This window comes from Taudactylus pleione, unplaced genomic scaffold, assembly GCF_031769625.1.
Source record: "Taudactylus pleione unplaced genomic scaffold, aTauple2 ptg000316l, whole genome shotgun sequence".
Classification (NCBI taxonomy): domain Eukaryota; kingdom Metazoa; phylum Chordata; class Amphibia; order Anura; family Myobatrachidae; genus Taudactylus; species Taudactylus pleione.
In genome coordinates, this window is record NW_028284717.1 from 2948043 (window position 1) to 2961451 (window position 13409).

Here is a 13409-nt window from a genome sequence, read left to right on the forward strand (position 1 = left end):
TGACAGCAGCTGTAGCCCCTATAGGTTTCTATGTGGGCTGCAAAGCTGTTAGATTTAAGCTGGCCATACACCAAACCAACTTTCCTTCAACCATCCAACTAGTTGGTTGGTTGGAATGAAAATCCGGTAATGTATGGGAGAAAATGACAATCAGCAAACACCAGAAAACACGAAAAAGGTTGTTCTGGCTGGCTTGATTTAAACAACTTGTCTGAACAACAGCGATCATACATTTTCCGGTGTTTGGGAGCAAATTGCTGATTGTCATTTGCTTCCATGCATTACTGGATTTTCATTCCAACCAACCAACTAGTTGGATGGTTGTAGGAAAGAACAGTAGGCTTAAAGGAATAGTTAACACAAAAATTTAAAATACACAAAGCGGACACACTGGGGCTGAGCTCACGCAATGTGGCTGTAGTTGCCGACAGCCTGATTTACTACCAGTACGAGTTTCAGTGGGACTAATGCGGGGGTCCGTGTGCAAGCAGAGATCCGTGCCACCTATTGTGTTTACGCCAGCAGCAGCAACTGTTATCATTAGCATCAGCACTTGCACCAACCCCATACTAGGTGCAGGAGATCAGTTGGAAATAGACTACCCTCCCACTTGCGCACTACTCAGAATCACATAGAGCTTTAGAGAGCAGGCGTTTCTGTGCGATCGCATTGTCACCACCCAGTTCCCACTGCAAATTGCCCAATTCTACAAAAAGACAGATACGGCCAAGTTACCTCTGACTTATAGAATAGGACGGACATTCGCAACAGTGTGTAAATCCGCATCTGCGCATGCGCTGCGCACAAAAACTCGCTGTTTGCGTTCATGCACAGAGATTAGGCTGTCTCAGAATCAGCCCTTAAAGGTGCAAATTGAATTCTGCCACTCAACTACTTTGTTTTTGGACTGAAGTCGCCACCATCCACAATGTATACTGATCCAAAAATCTGTCAGTCCCAAGGAAAATATTGATATTAAATTGGACGGTTGGACAATCTTTTAGGATGTTGACCGCATACAATATGAGAGTGAGTGACACCCAATGATCTCTTATTACTGGGTCCAACATTCGCCCCTGCTCTTCCTCATCTGATGCCGTTTGCCCATCTTCCGGTCAGGACACATACTATAGAAATGGGCTCTGACAAACGATGTCATCAATTTCACCAGACTTGAAACCGCTTCTGTTTATACGGCAACTCAGGGCCTGATTCATTACAGATCGCTGTTGTGCTCGCAGCTGCGATTACGCACACAGGTTTGAAGCGAAAATATGCTAATGACTGCAATCGCAAAGCTATTATAGAGACGCCCATAGCCAGCATAGAGACACCCACTACCGCTATCTCACATCTGTAGTACTTTGCAATCCTGCGTATACATCGGGAACATCGAGTAACATCGGACTCTCACGCACAATTGCAACAGGTGTGACCTAACACAGAAATTGCTAACCTCGTCGCACGCAATGAGCACTGAAACTGCGTATGTCATCGCAGTGGCTATACTAATTTATGCACACCCCAGTAACGGCGTTCAAACATAGTGACACACCTGCGTTTCGCCAACCACCACCCCCAAACGCTCACCTCCTGTCAATCACTCTGCGATGGGTCTGCATAGTCTCTGCGATCGCAGCACGACCACAGTGGAGCCTTCGCGCATGCGTATTGCGGTGCATACGCATTATGCAACAATCGTCCGTCTGCATGCGTAATTGCAATAGCGATCCAGAAGGAATCAGGCCCTCTGACAGAGTATTAGGATCGGTAGCTGTGCTCCAGCATTCCTAGGGGCCTATTTATCAATACTAAAATGATGGTTGTAATGACATTTTCCTTAATTACCGTTTTTTAGTATTCATTGATAGCTTCTGGTTAAGTCCGTCTGCGTTAATTTCCACACTCCCCATACTTTAGTACATTAGTATGGGGATGTAGAAATTAGGCTATTCATCAAATTCCGAAAATTATGTATTTTTGGAATTTGATGGTGTTACTGTATGCCACTCTCAGGTTATACTTACCTGCAGTCAGCGTGAGCAGGTCTTCCTCGGCTCGCTCTGTCGCTCCCTGGTCCCTCCTCCAGCTCCGGCTGCTGCCCTGACACTGTGTTCTTCCGGCAGAAAACAGTAAAGTTTTTTTATAAAAAATGTGTTTTAAAAAAAAAAGAAAAAACTTTACTGTGTTCTGCCGGGAGAACAGTGTCAGAACAGAAGCCGGAGTCGTAGGCGGCTGCAGCGGCCAGGTAGGTGAGGGACAGGGAGGTGAGCGGAAGGCGGAGAGGTAGGGTTGGGGGGACAGAATTACCGCAGCTGTAGGTAGTGCTGCGCATGTGCTGCTTTTGTGAATGTAACGGTGCATGCACAGCATGGATTCCAGCTGCGGTAAGGTAGAGTAAATAGGGAAATGTATTTATTTCCCGAAAAGCTGTCATCGCAAAAATGACAGCTTTTCGGAATAGATAGTTATGGGGAAGAGGAATGATGAATTCCTCCGGTATTAGGTAGAACTCCATGCGAGTTCTAAACCTAATTACCTCCATCAAATTTTTAGTAATGATGAAAAGGCCCCATGGTGTCTCCCACACCTCTTCACATCAACTTAATATTGGCTTATCACGCTGTGATTTTGACTGGAAGACTGTTCTGTAATGAAGGAAAAGGGCAAAACGTCCAAAACCGTTTACCATTTTAGAGCTTTTGCTAAAACAGACTTTGCTATGGAGGCAGGATAGTTAGTGCTGAAACAGTTTAAAAATGTTAAAGGTAAAATATTTTAGTCCTTAGGAAAAGGGTTTAGTTACAGTATCTTATTACTATATATTACTTTTGAAGTGGGGCAAACCTGAAAAGTAGGAATATTTCTCCAATATGTATTTTGTTTGAAATTAAACAAATTATGTAAGTCATCCGCCATGACTGGGCTGTGGCATTTAAACCACACAGGACCTCCTCAGCAACGGTGTTCAGCTCCTTGTGCGCTCTTCCTCAGTATACGCAACGGGAATTTATGGTGTCACATCCATACTTGCCTACCCTCCCGATTCGGCCGGGAGTCTCCCGAAAATCGGGTGCCACTCCCCGACCCCCGGAAAAGCAGGCAAGACTCCCAGCAGCCACCGATCTGTCCAGACCTACCACGGTTACAAAACAACCCCTGGGGGGGAGAGAGGTGACGCATTTCGATCTGAATTGCGTCATAGTGTTTCCGCCACCCGCTTCACAAACGGCATTGTGTAGCGGGGGTGGGGCCACAATGATGCGATTCTGTGTCCACGCCCCCCACCTCCATTACCGGGTAGTATCCCCTGCCACGCCCCCCCTTTACTGCGCCACACACCCTGCTTGTCCAACCTGGCTGCCCCCTCCCCAAAGGGGCTGCCAGGATGTTGGCAAGCATGGTCACATCACAGCTTACATCCATCCCACCAAGCAGAACATCGGCAGGTGGAACTGCTTGGCCACGCTTCCAGAAGGTAGCCTCTGATTACCAACTGGGCTGGCCCATTAAACCACCGGCCCATCTGGTATTTGCTTGAGTTTGGCCCTGGCCTTTAGCCTCACTTTTGGGAGGTAAATCCTGCTAGAATTATTCTGCCATTGCATACCTACTGTTATATGTCTTTTTGTAAATAGTTAGGCTATGACCTATTGGGAAATCCACAACTCTATATAAAACAAACAATTTAACTAAATGGGCTCACAATGTACAAGGGAAACTTGTGAGACATGTAGGGGTATATTTACTAAAGTGCGGGTTTATAGAAGTGGAGATGTTGCCCATAGCAACCAATCAGATTATACTTATCATTTATCAAGCACCTATTAGAAGATAATAACTAGAATCTGATTGGTTGCTATGGGCAACACCTTCACTTCCATAAACCCGCACTTTAGTAAATATACCCTGTAGCGATAAGAAGAGTTTAATTGGAGCAAGCAACTAAGTGAGAGGCTTGCTCGCAGATGCGTAACTACTAACTAGGGTATTTGGAGCCCAGGGCAAATTTAAAAAAGGAGCCCACAATCCCCCCCCTTATGTGCACGTGCCAAAAAATGGACGTGGCCACATGGCACAAGGGGCATGGCCACTGAAAAATGGGGCGTGTCAACATGACACACACCCCTTTCTCGTCACTCTGGGAACATTCCTTTCCATTCCATATGCACCTTAATACAGTCCCCCTATGCAGTGCCCCCAGTAGTGGTCCCCATTATGCAGGCCCCCATTAGTGTCCAGTGCCCCCAGCAGTGATCTCCCTTATGCAGCCAGGCCCCCATATTAATGCACCTTACACAGTGCCCCCCAGTAGTGGAACCCCTTATGCAGGCCCCCAGTAGTTATCACACGCAAACATACACACACAAAACATAAAATACAGGCTTACCTGAATCTCCGCTCCTGCCACTGCTCCTCCTTCCTCCCGCTCGGTGCCGCTCTGCATTATGGGAGAGACGTCATGACGTCTCTCCCATCACCCACTGCAGGAGCCGGAAGGCGGAGCTCACGAGTGAGCTCCAGCCCGGCTCTGACAGTGGGCGCAGCAGCCAATGAGAGTCTGTCTGACTTTCATTGACAATATCCTAAAGTCAGGGCCTGATAAATAGGTTCTTTAGTCTCTGTGGCAACGTCACAAACTGTTGTTTGTTGCATGCTTCACTACCTGTTCTCTCCAATATGTACCCAAAGTTTTCACACCACGTGCCCTATGGTAGATCAATTGGCCAAGTATTTTTATTGCAAGAGGTTAGGGCTGATAGATGTCCTTTCCAAGAAAACAATAGCCCTGTGGGACAAAGATACGTCTGCAGCAAGAATGTTATTATACGTCCATCTCTTATTACATTATTTCTATTGCTGAATTGCAGAGGAAAAATCCAAGGAAATCATCAATATAAGATATTTAAAATGTGTGGTACTGGGGAATTGTGGAATGGGAGACAATAAAAGAAATAAAATAGTGTATTATGCTGAAAAGGAAACAACTGAACATTAGATAATTGAGAGGGTGGATAACACAAAACTTTAAGTTGACTTAAGAGTAGTAGACATCATACATCTACTGATGCCAAAATTTAAAACTGTAACATAAATCAAAGTCCATGCCCCCCAGCATATACTACTTTTCTATTTTCCAAGTGGCAAGTGCAGGGGCAGGGTAGGGTGTATTGTATTATCATGGCATAGTCCCTACCAGCACAATGCAGAATTGCTCCATTGTTCAGAGGAGGCGGAGGCATTATTATGCTAAACACTGAGAATCTAGCCACTATCCTGCCCATTTCACTAGAAAGTAGGAGGCTGACTTGCAATCCCAGGAGTCTGGGTGGACTTCCCAAAATGTAGTAGTGTACTGTAGTCTATGGAAGTCTGCCCGCCCCTGAGCCAGCCTGCGTGTTACAGGGGTCCTGGTAACATGACGAAAGACAAGTCATTGAGTAAACCACACACCAGAAGGCTGTACAAGGAATATTTTAAATGGGGATAAAAAGGACAAAGCATAAAACAGTGACAGAAACCAAAGGATACGTTTCTTTCAGTGGTTTTATATATTTTCTTTTAATTGTTAGTTTAACTGTAACAGAAGATAAAATGTTCAAAACTTTTTCAATGCTTATTTTACAGGTGACTATACAAATTCTAATTATACTATACTATACTATACTAAATATACTAATTCCGACCACAATACTTTCCATATGTATTATTATTATTACTACTATTAATTATTACCATTTATTTATATGTAGTGTCAGCAAACTCCACAGATCTTTGCAATTGGGAACAACACAGCCATGGTCTTGTGGATACGACAAGACCACACACTTCAGTGAAGGAGACGCTGTGGCATTTTGCAGATCACTCTATCATTTTTTAATTTCTGATTAAGTTTAACATGGTTTTCAACTTACAATGTGGTCACTATTTTATTTTTTTCTCTCCACCTGGACGTTATACTTCCGCTACTTGCACAACCCGCCAGATGTATCCTACGCAGTGCGCCCCAGATGGCTGCCTCGGATGGTTCTTTTCTGGGCAGGATGAACAAACACGTGGATCTATTCATTCAGTGTATTTCATATTACAAATGTTTCAGTCACCCGTATATATGTCAGGCCCGAACTGCATCACTGTTTGCTGTATTTACTATTTCCTGTTTTGTACCATGTACTTCCACCCCACTGTATACTATACTGGTGTGCTATACCTCCACTGTATACTATACTGGTGTGCTATACCTCCACTGTATGCTATACTGGTGTGCTATACATCCACTGTATGCTATACTGGTGTGCTATACCTCTACTGTTTACTATACTGGTGTGCTATACATCCACTGTATGCTATACTGGTGTGCTATACATCCAATGTATGCTATACTGGTGTGCTATACCTCCACTGTATACTATACTGGTGTGCTATACATCCACTGTATTCTATACTGCTGTGATATTCCTCCACAGTATACTATACTGGTGTGCTATACCTCCACTGTATGATATACTGGTGTGCTATACCTCCACTGTATACTACGCTGGTGTGCTATACCTCCACTGTATACTATGCTGGTGTGCTATAGCTCCACTGTATACTACGCTGGTGTGCTATACCTCCACTGTATACTATACTGGTGTGCTATACCTTCACTGTATACTACGCTGGTGTGCTATACCTCCACTGTTTACTATACTGGTGTGCTATACATCCACTGTATGCTATACTGGTGTGCTATACCTCCACTGTATACTATACTGGTGTGCTATACATCCACTGTATTCTATACTGCTGTGATATTCCTCCACTGTATACTATACTGGTGTGCTATACCTCCACTGTATACTACGCTGGTGTGCTATACCTCCACTGTATACTATACTGGTGTGCTATACATCCACTGTATGCTATACTGGTGTGCTATACCTCCACTGTATACTATACTGGTGTGCTGGAAGAAGAAAGAGGATGCTATTTTAAGGGCGCAACAAACAGCTGCCAGTAGTCTAATATCTTATTCTTAACAAGAATATCACCACAATTCTAAAAAACAATCGATGTCAAAAGAACAGAATATGACACAAGAGCTGTGGCGCTTTATATGATGTTACACAAATTTAACTGTGCAAATGAAATATCTGTATACATAAATATGTCTAAATAACGTCCTAAATGGTAACTTTCATGTTGAAATTTTTCTTTGATGAATTGGCGTACCCCATCTCACTTCTTCTCAAAGGTTGTGTAAACATATAAAGGTATCTTTCCTTATGAACAGCCTTTCAATGTAAACACTTTTTGAAAAGTCGCGTACCAAAACTCACTCTGTATGGTATGAGTATAATCATATAACGGTTTCTTTCAAATGCCCATCGGGAATTTTCTTATGAAATGTGGGGGTACGTACCCCAACTTACGTGGAGTGGTGAAATAATAATCCTATAAAGGTTTCTTTATTCTCCCCGACACTTTAAATCCTCCAAAGATATAAACCCATAAATTCCATAAAAAAAGGGGTTTATTTAAATCAAAGTTCCAAAACAAGTTTCCACAAAAAAGGGTAATAAATAACAATAAAAAACTAAAAGGTGCACATGAGGCACCATTGAAAATACATACAGTCCAAAAAAGTAAAAAAATAAAAAATAAAAAAAAATAAAAAAAATAAAAATGAAAAAAATTCCTTCTGGTAGGGTTACTCACACCTTCAGTAATATGTAAACGCGTTTCAGTCCTTTGGGACCTTTTTCAAGACATCTGTCTTGAAAAAGGTCCCAAAGGAAATATGTAAACGCGTTTCAGTCCTTTGGGACCTTTTTCAAGACATCTGTCTTGAAAAAGGTCCCAAAGGACTGAAACGCGTTGACATATTACTGAAGGTGTGAGTAACCCTACCAGAAGGAATTTTTTTCATTTTTATTTTTTATTTTTTTTTTTACTTTTTTGGACTGTATGTATTTTCAATGGTGCCTCATGTGCACCTTTTAGTTTTTTACTGTTATTTATTACCCTTTTTTGTGGAAACTTGTTTTGGAACTTTGATTTAAATAAACCCCTTTTTTATGGAATTTATGGGTTTATATCTTTGGAGGATTTAAAGTGTCGGGGAGAATAAAGAAACCTTTATAGGATTATTATTTCACCACTCCACGTAAGTTGGGGTACGTACCCCCACATTTCATAAGAAAATTCCAGATGGGCATTTGAAAGAAACCGTTATATGATTATACTCATACCATACAGTGTGAGTTTTGGTACGCGACTTTTCAAAAAGTGTTTACATTGAAAGGCTGTTCATAAGGAAAGATACCTTTATACGTATACACAACCTTTGAGAAGAAGTGAGTTGGGGTACGCCAATTCATCAAAGAAAAATTTCAACATGAAAGTTACCATTTAGGACGTTATTTAGACATATTTATGTATACAGATATTTCATTTGCACAGTTAAATTTGTGTAACATCATATAAAGCGCCACAGCTCTTGTGTCATATTCTGTTCTTTTGACATATACTGGTGTGCTATACATCTACTGTATGCTATACTGGTGTGCTATACCTCCACTGTATACTATACTGGTGTGCTATACATCCTCTGTATGCTATACTGGTGTGCTATACTTCCACTTTATACTATACTGGTGTGCTATACATCCACTGTATGCTATACTGGTGTGCTATACCTCCTCTTTATACTATACTGGTGTGTTATACCTCCACTGTATACTATACTGGTGTGCTATACCTCCACTGTATACTATACTGATGTGCTATACCTTTACTGTATACTATACTGGTGTGCTATACCTCCACTGTATACTATACTGGTGTGCTATACCTCCACTGTATGCTATACTGGTGTGCTATAACTCCACTGTATGCTATACTGGTGTGCTATACCTCCACTGTATACTATACTGGTGTGCTATACCTCCACTGCATGATATACTGGTGTGCTATACCTCCACTGTATGCTATACTGGTGTGCTATATCTCCACTGTATACTATACTGGTGTGCTATACCTCCACTGCATGATACACTGGTGTGCTATACCTCCACTGTATATTATACTGGTGTGCTATACCTCCACTGTATACTATACTGGTGTGCTATACCTCCACTGTATGCTATACTGGTGTGCTATACCTCTACTGTATACTATAATGGTGTGCTATACCTCCACTGTATGCTATACTGGTGTGCTATACCTCCACTGTATATTATACTGGTGTGCTATACCTCCACTGTATACTATACTGGTGTGCTATACCTCCACTGTATGCTATACTGGTGTGCTATACCTCTACTGTAAACTATACTGGTGTGCTATACCTCCACTGTATACTATACTGGTGTGCTATACCTCCACTGTATGCTATACTGGTGTGCTATACCTCCACTGTATACTATACTGGTGTGCTATACCTCTACTGTATACTACACTGGTGTGCTATACCTCCACTGTATGCTATACTGGTGTGCTATACCTCTACTGTATACTATACTGGTGTGCTATACCTCCACTGTATACTATACTGGTGTGCTATACCTCCACTGTATGCTATACTGGTGTGCTATACCTCCACTGTATGCTATACAGGTGTGCTATACCTCTACTGTATACTACGCTGGTGTGCTATACCTCCACTGTATGCTATACTGGTGTGCTATACCTCTACTGTATACTATACTGGTGTGCTATACCTCCACTGTATACTATACTGGTGTGCTATACCTCCACTGTATGCTATACTGGTGTGCTATACCTCCACTGTATACTATACTGGTGTGCTATACCTCCACTGCATGATATACTGGTGTGCTATACCTCCACTGTATGCTATACTGGTGTGCTATGCTATACTGGTGTGCTATACCTCCACTGTATACTATACTGGTGTGCTATACCTCCACTGCATGATATACTGGTGTGCTATACCTCCACTGTATGCTATACTGGTGTGCTATACCTCCACTGCATGATATACTGGTGTGCTATACCTCCACTGTATGCTATACTGGTGTGCTATACATCCACTGTATGCTATACTGGTGCGCTATACATCCACTGTATGCTATACTGGTGTGTTATACCTCCACTGTATGCTATACTGGTGTGCTATACATCCACTGTATGCTATACTGGTGTGCTATACCTCCACTTTATACTATACTGGTGTGCTATACCTCCACTGTATGATATACTGGTGTGCTATATCTCCACTGTATGATATACTGGTATGCTATACCTCCACTGCATGCTTTACTGGTGTGCTATACCTCCACTGTATACTATACTGGTGTGCTATACCTCCACTGCATGATATACTGGTGTGCTATACCTCCACTGCATGCTATACTGGTGTGCTATACCTCCACTGTATGCTATACTGGTGTGCTATACATCCACTGTATGCTATACTGGTGTGCTATACATCCACTGTATGCTATACTGGTGTGTTATACCTCCACTGTATGCTATACTGGTGTGCTATACCTCCACTGTATACTATACTGGTGTGCTATACATCCACTGAAGTGCATCCTCCATGGGCAGGATATACTTCATGTGGATCTATTCACACAGGGTATATCATACTGCCACATATGTGTCAGTTTTCCCATATATGCCTTGGGTCCTTGTATGGCTTATCTCCCACAGTGCAACCTTCGTAGTGCGCCCAACATGGCTGCCTCACCTGGTACACTCGTGGATGGGATGAAAAATACATGGACCTGACTACTGTGGTGGGACCCTACTCCTAGCGATAGGATGCTGCAACCACACCTATTTTGCGTCATTTCTTGTAGGCGTAACCTATTCCACCCAGGGTAATCCTACATAGTGCGCCCAAGACGGCTGCCTCATTTGGTCTCTTTCGTGGGTGTTATATATAACCCATGGAAGTTATTACCCAAAATGTCTGCACCAACCCTGCAATATGCTTATTGTGCTCTCTAGGTTTCGGTTGATTTTAATTATCCCTTTGTGGTTTTCTATTTTTTGCAACACTAAATCCTTTGTACAATCCCATGTTTTCTGATGTCTGTAAAGCGACTTTGAGTCCTACGGGAGAAAAGCGCTATACAAATAAAATTATTATTATTATTATTATTATTATTATTATTATTATTATCAATCAAAACTTTACTATGTATTAACAGACAAAAAGCTGCTTGCTCAATCAGGGCTGCGAATATAATACCTGGATATCTCCTACTGTCACCAGTTATCTAAGACTGAAATACGGATCATATAAAAAGCATTTTAGAAAAAAAGTGCAAAAGTTGTAACTAATAAAAGCATTATGGCCAAAGATTATATTTTTTACTTATGTCTTCATGTGTAATTCTGTAACAGAGCAAAAAAACAGAAAACATTTACTGTAGTAACATTTCTGCACACACAAATGTCAAAAGTGAATTAGAACGAAGCATGCTGCAAATGATGCACATATTATACAGGCAAGCACACACATTCTATAGATTGTAAGCTTGCAAGCAGGGCCCTCTTACCTCTATGTCTGTCTGTTATTACCCTGTTTTGTTCTATCAATGTTTCCAATTGTAAAGCGCAACGGAATATGCTGCGCTATATAAGAAACTGTTAATAAATAAATAAAATAAATACCCGCACTGTGCCTCTCCTCAGTGTGGGCTAAAGAAAATCAGGTAGAATGGAGAATGAATCTCCCTCTCTGCTTCCATTTACTTGTCCCTACATATATCTTGGGCAGCTAAAGCCTGGGGAGCAGTAATCAATCATTCACCATGAACAGCGAGTGGTAACTGTTCATCAGAATGGATGAAGAATGAAGAGGAGACTCTAAGGGGCAGCATTTACAAAGTGTTGCATACGTCTATAGTATATAAAGCAGAGGTGGCACTCGGCGGGGGAACCCACAGGAACCCACACAGGTCACGTTTTCCAGATCACCCAGCAGGTGCACAGGTGTGTTCATTACTCGCTGACACATTTAAAAGACTCACAGGTGGAACTAATTATTTCACTTGTGATTCTGTGAGGAGACTTGGAAAACATGCACTGTTTGGGGACCTGAGGACCGAGTTTGAGAACCCATGCTCTACATTATCAAAACACAGGGCAACATAAATATATTGCACATAATGGGGTCTGGGCTTTGTGAAAAGTCACATACAGTGGCCCTGTGCTTAGTCTATGCAACTTGTACATCATTGCATTTATTTAAATTATTTTGATATTAAAAACTTGCTATTTACATAATACAAACATTTATCTTTCAGATCCATATGGACTATACTGTTACAATTTATTTTATATAATATGCTATGGTGGCACAGTGAACAGCATTGCCGCCTCACTGCCCTGTGGTCTTCTGACCAGAGCCCAAACTATGTTTGTATGTTATCCAGGTGTTTATCTTAATTGTCTTTGGACACTATGGCCCGTATTCAATTTGAGGTGAAAAGTCCAGATTTTTCTCCTGCTTCGCCTGTTTTCCAGGCGGAAAAGTATTGTGTGCGTGCCCGGTAATCCCCGTATTCAATTTCGAAGTAGGCAAAATCGGGAACCGGCGAAACTTGGATCGGCGAAAAAATAGTGGAATTTTCAGAAAATAATCCTAGGACCACCCTAAAGATGTCCAGACATGGGGGATCACTATGGGTACACCCATTTTTGCGGGTTTTTAAATAGCCGCGGCAGATGCATAAATGCGGCTTGGAAGCAGGTGAGGCAGAAGAGCATTTTGAAGTTTTTTTTGGAGAAAAATAAGTATGCCCATCAAATTTGGGGTACATGAAAATGGGTGCAAGCATATTTTTAAGTCCCCTTAAATGATTTTTAAAAATTTAGCAAAAATGCATCTGCCGCTACTCCTGCAATGAAGAAAACACCAGCCGCATATAAGGGAACCCCTCTGGACTCCATTCCGCTAATTTAGAAGTGTGTTCCCTATTTTTTTTTTTAAACCCCAAAATTCAAATTCATTTTTTGGGGTGTCACTATTTTTTTATTTTTTTTTTACTTATTTTTAACACAGATTATTTTTAAGGACCATTCCCAGGGGTGCAGGCTATTTTTTTTAATCCTGCACCCCTAAACCCCAATTCTGCTCTTTTTTTCGCCTGCTAAAGGCAAGCGAAAAATTATCCCCGTTTTTTTACATTGACTTTTCGCACCAGCGAAAAGTGAATGAAATTGAATGTGGGGATATTGGAAATAGGCAAAATGACGTCATCGGCGATAAATTTTTGCCCCATATTGAATATGGCCCTATGCCTTCCCCTATCACTTTAAAGACATGCTAGTAGGTTGATTGTCTTATGCTGGGCATCTACTATACAATTATCTGTCAGATATCTGTCCAATCTGGCTGGTTGGAATGAAAACCTGGTAATGTATGGGAGCAAATGACAGTCGATCAT

The 13409-nt window shown here is 41.8% G+C and overlaps 1 protein-coding gene across 1 annotated transcript in view; it reads right to left on the reverse strand.

The window, feature by feature from the left end:
• Positions 1-11643, reverse strand: part of CADM2 (cell adhesion molecule 2) — a 431199-nt gene extending 419556 nt beyond the window's left edge. The window contains exon 1 of the mRNA XM_088442731.1: positions 11632-11643. The gene's annotated coding sequence lies outside the window, so the exon portion shown is untranslated. The remainder of the gene's footprint in view (positions 1-11631) is intronic.
• Between the last annotated feature and the right edge of the window lie 1766 nt (positions 11644-13409).